Source organism: Manis pentadactyla, chromosome 9 (assembly GCF_030020395.1).
Source record: "Manis pentadactyla isolate mManPen7 chromosome 9, mManPen7.hap1, whole genome shotgun sequence".
In the NCBI taxonomy this organism is placed as follows: Eukaryota; Metazoa; Chordata; class Mammalia; order Pholidota; family Manidae; genus Manis; species Manis pentadactyla.
In genome coordinates, this window is record NC_080027.1 from 44,948,182 (window position 1) to 44,961,113 (window position 12,932).

General features: G+C 43.8%; 1 protein-coding gene across 2 annotated transcripts in view; it reads left to right on the plus strand.

Annotated features, from left to right (window-relative positions):
• LOC118933075 (tripartite motif-containing protein 6) overlaps window positions 1-12,932 on the plus strand; it is a 162,945-nt gene that overhangs the window by 125,496 nt on the left and 24,517 nt on the right. Inside the window, exon 1 of one of the 2 annotated variants that reach the window (XM_036927048.2) lies at window positions 6,971-7,118. The exons of the other annotated variant lie outside the window; for it this stretch is intronic. The gene's annotated coding sequence lies outside the window, so the exon portion shown is untranslated. Of the gene's footprint in view, window positions 1-6,970; window positions 7,119-12,932 lie in introns of those variants that run through there. 2 annotated transcript variants of the gene reach the window in all.

A 12,932-nucleotide genomic window follows, 5' to 3' on the forward strand; every position in this document is an offset into this window, starting at 1 on the left:
CCCAACAGCTCATTCTCCTTATCAATCCCAGATCCCTGGAACTCTTGATGGGCCACCAGAGTCACAGCCTCAGTTTACTATGGGGGGTCCTCGACCTCCCACGGTACCCTTCATATCTCTCGAGAGTATGTTCCCTCTCATTCCCAGATCTCTCAAGTTGCATCAGATATCGGACATTCCGAAAAAGTCATTGTCCAAACTCTTGACGGCGCCTCTTCATCTTCTTACCCCCGCTCCTACTCTTGGTTACAGCTCATTCAAGACACCATCTTTCTCAACCACACCCTCAACACTGCCAATTGTTTCTTGTGTGCATCACTACAGCGCCCACTGCTGGCCGCCGTGCCCCTTAATATTTCCAACTACTCCTTCCATGCAGAAGGACAACCTCTCCGCCCCCTGGCAGACATACCCTATTGGAACCAGAATACGCAAACAATCTCACCATCCACCACTGTGTAGGCCCAACTCCACCCCCTCCAGCGCACTTCACTGCCTCTCTATCTACACCCCTACCTCCGGCTCTAAGACTTTTACGCAACCGGAACACTTCTTTTGGTGTAATGGCAGTCTTTTCAACTCACTGCCTCCCAACTCCAGCACACCCTGCATTCTCATCACCCTAATCCCACAGCTTACACTTTACAGCATGGCAGAATTCCTTGAGCTCCAACCTCCCTTGCCCTTGCGCACAAGAAGGGTTGCTTTCCTTCCCATTATGGTCGGTATTTCCCTAGCCACCTCAGCCATTGGGGCAGGATTTTCAGGGGGAGCCTTGGGTCACTCTCTATAGGCAATTAGAGATCTCAACGCCAAACTTGAGGGAGCCCTGACACCCACTGATGATTCCCTGGCCTCTCTCCAAAGACAGGTCACTTCGCTAGCTAAGGTCACCCTTCAAAACCAGCGGGCCTTAGATCTGCTTACAGCAGAAAAGGGCGGCACCTGCGTCTTCCTTCGGGAAGAGTGCTGCTATTACATCAACAAATCCGGCATTGTAGAAACTGACATTACCAAACTCACCGACTTTGCCTCCAGCCTCCACTCTGCTTCCAATTCCAACCCATTCTCTTCAATACTAACAAACCCCTTCCTCACCTGGCTGTGGCCCATTGCAGGCCCTATAATAATCATTCTCCTCTCATGTCTCTTCTTGCCTTGCATAATAAAGTTTATCAAATCCCAAGTTGGTAAAATCTCTAATCAAACTTTCAATCAGCTTTTACTCAGGAACTACCAGCTTTTAGCCACAGAAGATCCCTCACCCTCACGTAACCTCCTCACCACACGCTGAGATGAACCCCTCTCTCCGCTGGAAACTGTTCCTGGAAACAATGGCCGCAGACGCCTGGCTTCTGGCACCCGTATCCTCTTGGCACCATTAGAATCAACAAGTCCTCGACCTATGGTTACAGGGAACCTTCACTGATTTCCAACCTGAAGAAGTCCACATCTACTCGTCCTTACTGTGGGGAGTCCTATCAACCCTTTCCTCCCAGTCCTCAAGCCCTCACTCCCTTCTCCACCCCCGTTCAGCAGGAAGCAGTCAGAGAGAAAGCAACGTCCACAACCCCATAGAGGAGAAAGGGGGGAATGAAGGGCCCCCACCCCTAAGATGGTGAACTTCCTGCTTCTCTTCAGGGTCCTCGGTTCCCGCCGGCGCCACCTGAAGCCCAATCACCCCTCGCCCCCCTAATCCCAGCACCTAGCCAATAGCCACCAGCCCCGTAGAAGTGACACCACAATCACCCCATGCCCCTTCCTATATAACCCAGCACCTTTCCCTAATAAAGTGGAATTCTCCGGTGAATTGCTGCTGTGTGTCGCTCCTTTCCTTTCAATTTCAGTCCTCATTTCTTAAGTCGTATTCTTATTTGAACTGATTTTAATGTCTTACTGGTTCTTTCCTTAATGAGTTAAATAAATCTTTGACATGTGTTTATTTTATATCTGTGAAAGTGTTGCGATTTTGGATCTGGTTTAAATCCTTTAATGAGAAAGGAGATGAAAAAGAACCTGGGAGAATGGGAGAAGGAATGGCATTTAAGACTCACTTGAAGTTAGTGATCATGAATTTCAAGTGAGAATTGTGTGTTTGTGCGTGTGTGTGTGTGTGTGTTTCCAACCAGGGTCAGCTGCCTGGATGAAGAAAGAAGCAGCAGAGTCAAGTAAAAGGGGTTGGTATTTTGCTAAGGAAGTGCAGTGAAGGTGGAGAATGGCAAAGTACCTGAATGAACATGTCGCAGAGTGATTATAATAGTGGAATTTTAATGGGGAAAATTGGAAACTAGTGTAGACATGAAGGGGGTGCTGTGGATGGGGACTAGGTTTGATTCCAGTGAGATAAAAAAAATTGGAGTGATGGTGTTACTGAGTCCAAGCTTGTGCCACTCACCGTATGACATGCCAATATGTTAGGAGACAAGGTGTTGTTGCTGTTGGGGGAAGGAAAGCAACTTTATTCAGAAAGTCAGAAGACTAAGATCACAGACTTATGTCCTAAAGAACCATCTTAACTCAGGGTTTATTTCGAGCTTCGTTTATGCTAGGGAAAGGGGGAGCAGGCTGGGGCTGACTGAAGGCTGCAGACATTGGGTGCCAGCAAGGGCCCGAGGAGAGCTGGGCAACTCTGTCCCTGGGTAGTTGACTCTTGTAGACATAGGTCTGGTCACGATGTTCCTATAAATATTTTACAAGGTAACCATTATTTTCACACATATTTCCCTATCTTCTTTGTGGAAGCAAGCTTTGGGTAAGGGGCTATTTGCAGAAATCTAAGTACAAAAATTACTTCTGATAATTAACAATCCTACATTTAGGGTTGCAGGGCTGAGAGAAGCTCTTTTCCCTTTTTTTTTTTTTTTAAATTTCTGCCCCAAAGGGTAGAGCAGCAAATTAGACAAATAGAGTATGGAGGCAGAGATGCCAAGCTTTTTCTGTTACAGTGGCACTAGAGAGAGAAAGTCAACATGACAGATGATGGCTGGAGAATGACATACTTGACATGGAGGCCATAGGAAGATGTAATTGTTGGTGATAACAGGGCATGCAGCTTGACTTTGGAGGGCGAGAGGCTAAGGATGAAGACATGCTTCCTTTGGAAGAGATTTGAATGGAGCTGCTGAAGGTCAGAGCAGGCAAGGATCATCTATGTCAGTATTGAAATCACCAAGAATTGTGACAAGAGAATTACAGAGACAGAAAGACCAAGAACCAGGAGCAGAAACCACTGCAGAGAGAAGAGGAGTAACCAGGGGTGAGCAGTTAACTGGGACATGGATGGTTAGTGAGAGATGTCGTTTAATTAAAGGAATTTTTATATTTGGGGGTTTTATATTTTGTTTTCAGAGAAAGGAGGGAAATGAACAATGACAACTAATACCAACATGGGTCCAAGGATATAAAAACCATGGGAGAGGATGAACAAGTTCTCCTTGAGATCCAGGCTTTTGTTGGACCAAGAAAGCAAGGAGAATATTCCAAGAAGTTGATAATATAGGGAATTGTGCTGATAGCTGACTATGCGCCCGATTGCCTAGTAAAGGACTTCAGAAGTTGGAGAGGAGGGTATATAGAATCAAATCTTGGATTTATAGAGCCCTGTGGAGTTGAGGGTCTGAGCAAGGATCTTGAACCCTGAGCTTATTACATGTGACATAATGGGTATAAAATGCATAATAGCATTGTCCCTACTGATCCTCAGTGAGTGATGGTGAGTACCATCAGAGGTCAATCCAGAAGAAGTCACTGTTGTCTGCTCTAGCAAATGGAGATGTGGAGGCTGGGGGAAGGCTGGTCTTCTCTGGAGCAGAGGTGAGTGGCACTCTCTTGATTCTGGGGGCATCACCCCAACATTCCTTTCCATTTTGGACAAGATGTACTTCACCTATTCTCTGCAAGCCAGTCAGGTTCTCCCAGTCTCTTTTTTGCCTTAAAATACACAATGTTAGACTCCAGGACTTTTTAAGAGCTTACAAAAAATATGTGGATACTAACAATGAAAGACTTGTATACTAAAAATAACGACTTATTGACTCCGTGGTATAGGTAGAGAGTAAGCTATAAAACCAAAATCAGTGCTTAACTAAATATCTATTAATCATACTGTTATGCTTCAATTCAACTTTCATAGTTTATTATTTTTAATAAGTGAGATGTGGGTGTGTTGTTCTTCTAAATCTTAGAGGAAAAGTAAACATCACTGAGGCTGAGACCTCAGTATCCTCCTCTACTGGCCGGTGGTAATATCAAAGCCCTTTGTACAGGCTGTTCAAGATCCCGACAAAGTCCTTCCTTGCTTGGGATACACATTCCTTTCTCTTCCCATTTTCTGATTGGAGCTGCAGTTCCCAGCCAAACCACAGACTGGGGCTGAATGGACGTATTTTGAATTTGGCCCTATAGCAGGCTTATCTGGCCCCTCCTGTCCCTTCAAGACATTTCCTCAACCCACTCTGTCCTGTTTTACCCTCATGCACCCCCAGATGCTTTCTTTACGTTCTGTCCTGATCTGCATATGCAGGTACAGGTACAGGTCTGTGAAACCTGGAGGCCTTTACACTCCCTGTGGAGGGTTTCACCTCCCCTCCCAGACTTCAGCAATTGTCTGGTGTTGGGTCGAGAAATGTAGAGAATTCTGCAGGTTTAAAGTGTAACTCAAGCTTGGGAAGAAAGCACAGAAAAGATCCTGGGCCATGACGTAGCTGTGTAAAGGCTATTGTCCAGCAGAGCCTAAAGCAGGGAGCTAAATGAGATGGGAGATACGTTCCCGCAGCCTTAGATAAAGGGACTGAACCATCAGATAAGCAGAGATTGAGAGGCCAGAGCCCACATTTCTAGTTCTCTTCTACTCCAGGAAATAAAGGCAGTTTCTCTTTCTCTTCCCTGCCCTTCCCTGCCCTTCCCTCCCCTCCCCTCCCCTCCCCTCTCCTCTCCTTTCCTTTCCTTTCTTTTGTCTTTCTGTCTTTCAAGTAAGAGCTTTGTGGAAATATAATTCACATGCCATACAATTCACTTATTTTAAGTGTATGATTCAATATTTTTAAATATATTTATAACCTGTGCCACTATCACCACAATCAATTTTAGAACATTACCATCACCACCACCACCCCCCCCAATGCACTTAACAAAAGCCAGTGTCCTTTTAGCAATCACTCTTCCTTTTCTTCATCCTCCTCCCCACCCCCTGCGCCTTAGGCCACCACAAAAATCATTTTGTCTATAGATTTGATGCTGGGGTTCTTGTTCAGGAAGCCAAAGAATGAGCTTCACAAACACTCAAGGTAGGAGAGCAAGGTACAGGCTTTTATTCAGAGAGAAAGTAAGAGGACAGAGCTCCCGGCTCATGTCAGGAGACAAGAGAGTTCGTGGTTGGCTCATTGTCTAGGGGTTTTATGCACAGTTGAGGATTTTCAGAAATGAGGGTAAAGGGTTAGGGGTGCAGACTTGTTGAGTGGTCCCAGAATGTTCATTTTTGATGAGTAATAGAAGAAATTTTCTGCTCTGATTCTTTCTCAAGATAGCAGTTTCCCTCTGGGAGCATGTCAATTAAGACCACCTACCCTGCCCCCAAGGTGGGCTGGGTTGCTGCCTGTTTGCTGAAGCAAGTTAAGAATCTTACTTCTTAACTTCTTGGGCTGTTTATAGTTGGGCTTGCTTAGTAATTTAGTCTTTTTCCTAGGTTGCAGATTACTTGGTTAGGATCAGAGAAGGAAATATAGCACATAGGTACAGTTAAAATAAGCTGGGCCTTTTAGCAGGCTAAGGTAAATTTTACAGTGTCATGATTTAAATTGATACGGTGAAGTCACGGGTTATGCTGAGACAATTTTCTTTATCTGTAGAACACTCAAACATTCCAGGCCAAGTTGCTGCTGGCCTTTTGAGTTTTAACTGATCTCACTGAAGATGTCTATATTCCTAGTGTGGTATCTTTACCCTAGAGAATTAGTGTGACTCTGACTTTGTGTAATGCTTATCACAGAGTTTCAATAGGGACTTCTTTGCACATTGCTACATTGTTCTGACTGTAATTATCTTGCTCTGGTTTTCTCTGGAGGCCCTCACCCTACTCTGACTACACCCACGGTCCCTGTCTCAGATTTAGCTATTTCAAAAAACTGACTCATAAGTCATCTTTTGTGATAGGTTTCTTTCACTTAGCATACTGTTTTCAAAGTTCATCGATGATGTTGCCTACATCAGTACTTCATTCCTTTTGATGGCTGAACAATATGCCATTGTATGTCTAAAAACTGAATAAACAAAATGTGGAAAATGCATACAAAGGAATATTATTCAGCCATCAAAAGAATAAAGTTCTAATACATGTTACACCATGATGAACTTTGAATATATTATGCTGACTGAAAGTAGCCACATTGCCCAGCCCTCTGTCCTGACTTTTATCTGGATACCTTCTTCCCTGTGGGACCCCTCCCCCAACTCACCTTCCCGGACATGGTCAGGCCCCTCTAGGCCTCCTTGGGTCAGGAATTCTGGCCTTCGTTTTCTTCTGAGTTGTTTTCTTCTGAGTCGTGCAACCGAGACCCTATAGTTACAATTTCCAATCTTCATAAGCTTTGCACATATTCAAAAGAACCTAAGAACATTTACGGACTCTTCGTTATATAAGTTATACAGTTTTTTAATCATATAGGTAAAAATTACACGATATAATTTCACATCTGCAATCTTAAATTATAAATGTTAGTCATCTTTTTACAAAACATGCCATTATGATGCTAAATAGTTATCGTTCCTTACTTGTATAGCTAGATATTTTAATTAATATATTACTGTGGAGTACAGGCGTACTAACAGTGTTATTGGAACCCTGACAGTTTGTGGGAAAGCTAAAGGAAACTGTAGGCTCCCTACAAGCGCTGTGCCTGGCCTTCGGGTGTTCGGCACGGCCCCCGCCTTCGCTGCGGGTCAGGTGCGGGGAACAGCCCTAGGGGCCTGCAGGCCAGGCCGACCCCACCCTCGGGGCGCTGGTCTCCCGGGCGGGCCCAGCCGCCTCCCTCCCTCGGCCCGCCCCTTGCGCCGGCCTTTCGGCGCAGGAGCCGCAGCCGCAGCCGCAATTCGTCGGCTCCCATCCAGGCCGCGGGTCCCAGGTTAGTGAGCGAACCCGTTTCCCGGACAGTCGTCCCGGGGGCGCCGAGAGTCGGGCCCACGCTGCGGCTGGGTGCGCGTTCGCGGGCGGAGGAAGAGGGAGGGAGACCTCGCAGTGTGAGCTGCCTTAAGTTTGGGGAGTTTGTGTAAAGCGCAGTGGAAGTGAAGCCGGGGCTCTGGAAGCGGAAGGAGGCAGGGGACCGGCCGCTCTGGAAGCGCTGAGCCGGGCGCCTCCGGCGTGCGCTCTGAGGCCAGCGCCCTCCCCGCTCTCCTGCCTGCGAGCCCCGCGTGTCCCGGAGGCGGCGGCGAGGTGGGGCTGTGCGGGGCCGGGGCCGGCCGAGAGCCCTGCGGTTCTGGGGAGGCGGCAGGGCCGGGCCGAGTCAGGCAGCCGCCCCGAGGAGGCGGCCCGCTCTCTGACTCACACTCCCGGGTTTGCCCCCAAGGGCCTTGGCTGCCAGGTGCTGCTCACATCTGGAGCTTCGATGGCTCCTCCTTGTCTCGATGTGCGGGTCACAGGGATTTGCCTGCAGTCCTGTGGCGCGGCCACTCGTCACTTCTGGCAGAGGTGACAGGGCAGTGAAACATGAGGCCCCCCGCCTTTTGGAGGTCATGATACAATTTTATCTCTTTTTCATTCTCTCTGCAAATGAGTTAAGTGAGATTAAGGACAAGGTTAATCAATCAAGACAGAAATGTGATTAAGAACCTGTGCTGCCTGCGTTCAAGTTCCGACTCTGACACTGATCTATCTCTTAGAGATTATTTCTCCATCTATAAAATAGAGTAATACGTTTGGTGAGGATTAAGAGAGGCAGAGGTTTAAACACATATGAGACTCTCTGACTAAATACTCAAATTATTGTCATTATTCTTGACAAACTCAATGCCAACTTTTAAAAAAAAGCACAGTTAAAAGTTTTTGAATGTAGTGGGGAATAAAATATGCTAAAATGCACTATGATAGAAGAGACTGACTTCTAACCGCTAAGCAAGTAAAAGTGCATCAGTTTTGAGAACTAGGAATTACAGATGCAAAAACAAAAACAAAAACTGTAAAAATCTTAGAATCCTAAAAAAAAAATCAGCTAATGGGTTATCTAAACCTCAGGGAGAAGTAAGTAACCTGTGCAAGACAGGATTTTAATAACTTGCAAAGTTACTTAATTATTACAAGTTTCTGAGATGCATGGAGTACAGATTCTTTTGAAGTGAATTAAAGGCATCTTTGAAGCTGCTGATGTTCCAATTCAAGTATTTGTCAAGTGCCATCTGATAATCGGTTCCAGATAATAGGTTAAAGGAGACTATAACCCTAAACAAAGGTAAAAATTAGTTACTACCTAAGCACAGGAAAACCCAATTCACTTATGAATGCAGCTTGCCACCTGTTGAGGTTTTCTGTCCACTTTCCCAGAGCTCCCCAGCTTTGGGAGGCAGCCCTGACCATCTTCCTGCTAATTCATTCTGAGCCCCCAGCATGGAACAGTATTCCTTGCTCAGTCACTGACTTATTCTGAAAGCCATTTTGATATGAAATTGTGAGCTTCCATTCTAAGAGGTGCTTCAGATCTAAGTATCAGTCTCTTTTTTGGCTCTTCCCCTTCCCACCCCCTCCTAGCTATTTTGCACCCTAAATTGCATTGATTTGAGAAAGAGGCTCCCTCACCTACGGCAGTACCTCTGAAGCTTTTATGTGCATAGGAATACCTGGAGATCCTTATTAAAGTGCAAATACTGAATTGATCAGGGTGAGCTGAGATTCTGCATAAAGATTCCCCTGGATGCCTGTGCTGCTAGATAGCGGACCACTTGACCTTTTCCAGGCATCTGCCTCTGATATAATGGCCCCACCTGGTCCTGAATTTGGCTTCTTTCATTTGCTAATTTTGTGCACTGGGCTCTTGCACCTCAGGCTCTGGGATCTGCCCACCAGACTCATCTCTCAGCCCAGCCACACTGCCCATGGAGCATGGCCTTAGTGGGAGACTCAGTTAGCCTCTCCTGTTTCCTCTGGGCTGTGCTCTGCTGCAGCAGGAAATGATCAAGGGCCTGCCAGTATGTGGCCAAGCATGCTGACTGAATTCCCCCCTCCACTTTCCCCAGCCTCAAATGTATATACCCTTTGACGAGACAGCAACTCTGTTTTTTTCTGTTGAAAAATCCTTCTCTGTCTTGAATATCAAAGTAGAGCATTAGATGGAAAAGAAATACAGAATATATAACAGAGGTACGTACGTTAGGAATGAAAGGACTTGGCTCAGTGTCGCAGGGAAATCAGATATAGTGAGACAAGAGACCAAAGTCAAGGAAGCAAAGTAAGTTTTAATACACCCTGCATAGAGTCACAGAGCGGGCCTGCCTAAGGTGAGACAGCCAGGCGTGGATGCTCATTCTGAGGCTGCTTTTATGTGGCTTTTGGCAGGGCAGAGAGGTTCTTGATTGACATCTGTCAGCTCTCTAGGCTTCTTCTGACTGGTGAAATGGGGACAGGGGCTGTGCTGTGACTGTGCCTCTGATGTTTCTTATCTCAGGGACCCTGGACATTTCCTGAGTCACTCTTGGACTCTGTGGCTTCATCTGATTAACTCTTTGAGTCATTTCTGGCTTTCTGGTTCTATTTGATCAACTCCCTGAGTCATCTTTGGGGTGCTCTTCTTTCCATCCCACTCATTTCTGTCTTCTGCCTAACACATATATAATTTTTAATTTCCTAGTGGCCTCATTAAAAAGTTAGAAGGCACAGGTGAAATTGATTTTAATGTACCTTATTTAACTCAATGTATCCAAAATAGGCTGTATAATGTACCTTATTTAATTCAATGTATCCAAAATTAGGCTGTATAATCAATATAAATATATATGATATCACACAATAACATATCTTTGGTGTCTAGCTTTCATTTTGCATAATGCTTTTGAGATTTATCTTGTGTCTGTAGCTCCATTTCATTGTTTGGTAATAAGCCATTGTACAGTTATCTAAATTTGTTCATTTGCCAGGCAATGGGTTTATAGGTTATTTCCAGTGTTTGGCTATTATTGCATTGCATTTATGAGGCAGAAACTCTCCCACAGGAGAATAGTTTATATCAATAAATGTATGGACTATTAGATGTTTTATTTTTTCTAACTAAATCTGAAATCCAGTGTGTATTTTTTAGTTAAGGTATCATTGATACACAATCTTATGAAGGTTTCACATGAGCAACACTGTGGTTATTACATTCACCCATATTAATTAAGTCCCCCATACACCCCACTGCAGTCACTGTCCATCAACATAGTAAGATGCTATAGAGTCACTACTTTCTCTGCTATACTGCCTTCGCCCTGACCCCCTACATTGTGTATGCCAATCATAATGCCCCTTAATCTCCTTTTCCCTCTCTCCCTACCCCCTTCCCTTTCGTAACTGCTTTTCCCTTCTTAGAGTCTGTGAATCTGCTGCTGTTTTGTTCCTTCAGTTTTGCTTCCTTGTCATACTCCACAAATGAGTGAAATCATTTGGTACTTATCTTTCTCCACCTGGCTTATTTCACTGAACATAATACCCTCTAGATCCATCCATGTTCTTGCAAATGGGAGGATTTGTTTTCTTCTTATGGTTGAATAGTATTCCATTGTGTATATGTACCACAACTTCTTTATCCATCATCTACTGATGGATACTTAGGTTGCTTCCGTATCTTGGCTGTTGTAAATAGTGCTGTGATAAACATACAGGTGCATATGTCTTTTTGAATCAGGAATCTTGTTTTCTTTGGGTAAATTCCTATGAATGGAATTCCTGGGTCAAATGATACTCCTATTTTTAGTTTTTTGAAGGACCTCCATACTGCTTTCCACAATGGTTGAACTAATTTACATTCCCATCAACAGTGTAGGAGGGTTCCCCTTTCTCCGCATCCTCTCCAGCATTTGTTGTTCCTACTCTTTTCTATGTCGGCCATTCTAACTGGTGTGAAGTGTTACTTCATTGTGGCTTTAATTTGCATATCCCTGATAATACCAATGTGGAGCATCTTTTCATGTGCCTGTTGGCCATCTGAATTTCTTCTTTGGAGAAGTATCTGTTGAGATCCTACACCCATTTTTTTTTTTAGATAATTATTTTTTTATTGAAGGGTAGTTGACACACAGTATTACATTACATTACATTAGTTTCAAGTGTACAACACAGTGATAAAACATTTTTATACATAATTCTAGGTTCCAGCTATCACCCTACCAAGCTGTTACAATATCTTGACTATATTCCTTATGCTATACATTACAGCATTACATTCCGGTTACTTCTTTATTTTACCATTGGAAGTCTGTCCTTTTTTTTTTTATTTTTTTTATTTTTTATTTTTTATTTTATTTTACTTTTTTTTGTGAGAGCATCTCTCATATTTATTGATCAAATGGTTGTTAACGACAATAAAATTCTGTATAGGGGAGTCAATGCTCAATGCACAATCATTAATCCACCCCAAGCCTAATTTTCGTCAGTCTCCAATCTTCTGAGGCATAACAAACAAGTTCTTACATGGAGAACAAATTCTTACATAATGAATAAGTTACATAGTGAACAGTACAAGGGCAGTCATCACAGAAACTTTCGGTTTTGCTCATGCATTATGAACTCTAAACAGTCAGTTCAAATATGAATACGCATTTGGTTTTTATACTTGATTTATATGTGGATACCACATTTCTCTCTTTATTATTATTATTTTTAATAAAATGCTGAAGTGGTAGGTAGATACAAGATAAAGGTAGAAAACATAGTTTAGTGTTGTAAGAGAGCAAATGTAGATGATCAGGTGTGTGCCTGTAGACTATGTGTTAATCCAAGCTAGACAAGGGCAATAAAACATCCACGGATGCAGAAGATTTCTCTCAGAACGGGGGGGTGAGGTTCTAAGCCTCACCTCTGTTGATCCCCAATTTCTCACCTGATGACCCCCCTGCGACTGTGCCTGTCTTAGGTTGTTCCTCCCTTGAGGAATCTTACCTGTCTCTGGCTAACCAGTCATCTTCCGGGGCCATACAGGGAAATGTAAAGTTGGTAAGAGAGAGAGAAGCCTTATTGTTTGAAATGGTTAGCTTTTTATTTCTTTGCATATTTGTGCCCTGTAGCTTCTATGCCCAGCATTTGCCTTGAGGTATCTTTACCACTTGGAAGAATTATGATACTCGGTAAATTTGATATGAGGCACGAATTCTATTTAAGGGTTGTAATTAGGAAGGAAGAAGAAAAGCTATAGAAGTAGCAGGCGGAAGAAAACATGGGAAGATTGATTATTTCTTTGACATATCTTCTTGTAGAGTAACTTCAGCATGTATAGGTTTTAAGCTACTACTTAAATTGCGCACACACATTAACATAATAGGAGTATAGTTACATAACCAAAGCATATCTGTAATTACCAGCCATCTCCAGTGAAACCAAGAGAACCAGTTAGGCACCTTAGGCATTTGTGAAAACTTATCTATGATATGGTGGATATTGTCCAACTGAACTTGAACAGTCTGAGAGAAATCAGACAAATTAAAACAACCCATTCCTGGGGAATGTTCACATCCCTTATGTTCTTTTAACAGTAAATAGTCTGTAGTTGTAAGATTTTGGAGCGCTACAATTTGCACTTCTCCTAATTCTTGGTTGAGTTCCAACAGTATAGATCCAGTCAAATTTGTTGTTTTACTGTATGCACAGGCCAGCTTAGATATCTCCTTCATTCCAATGGCAAGTCCAGGAGCTGGTGGGATGAGTGCATCTACAGCTGTAGCAGTGCGTGGATCTTTGTTGGGATTTTTTGATGATCATC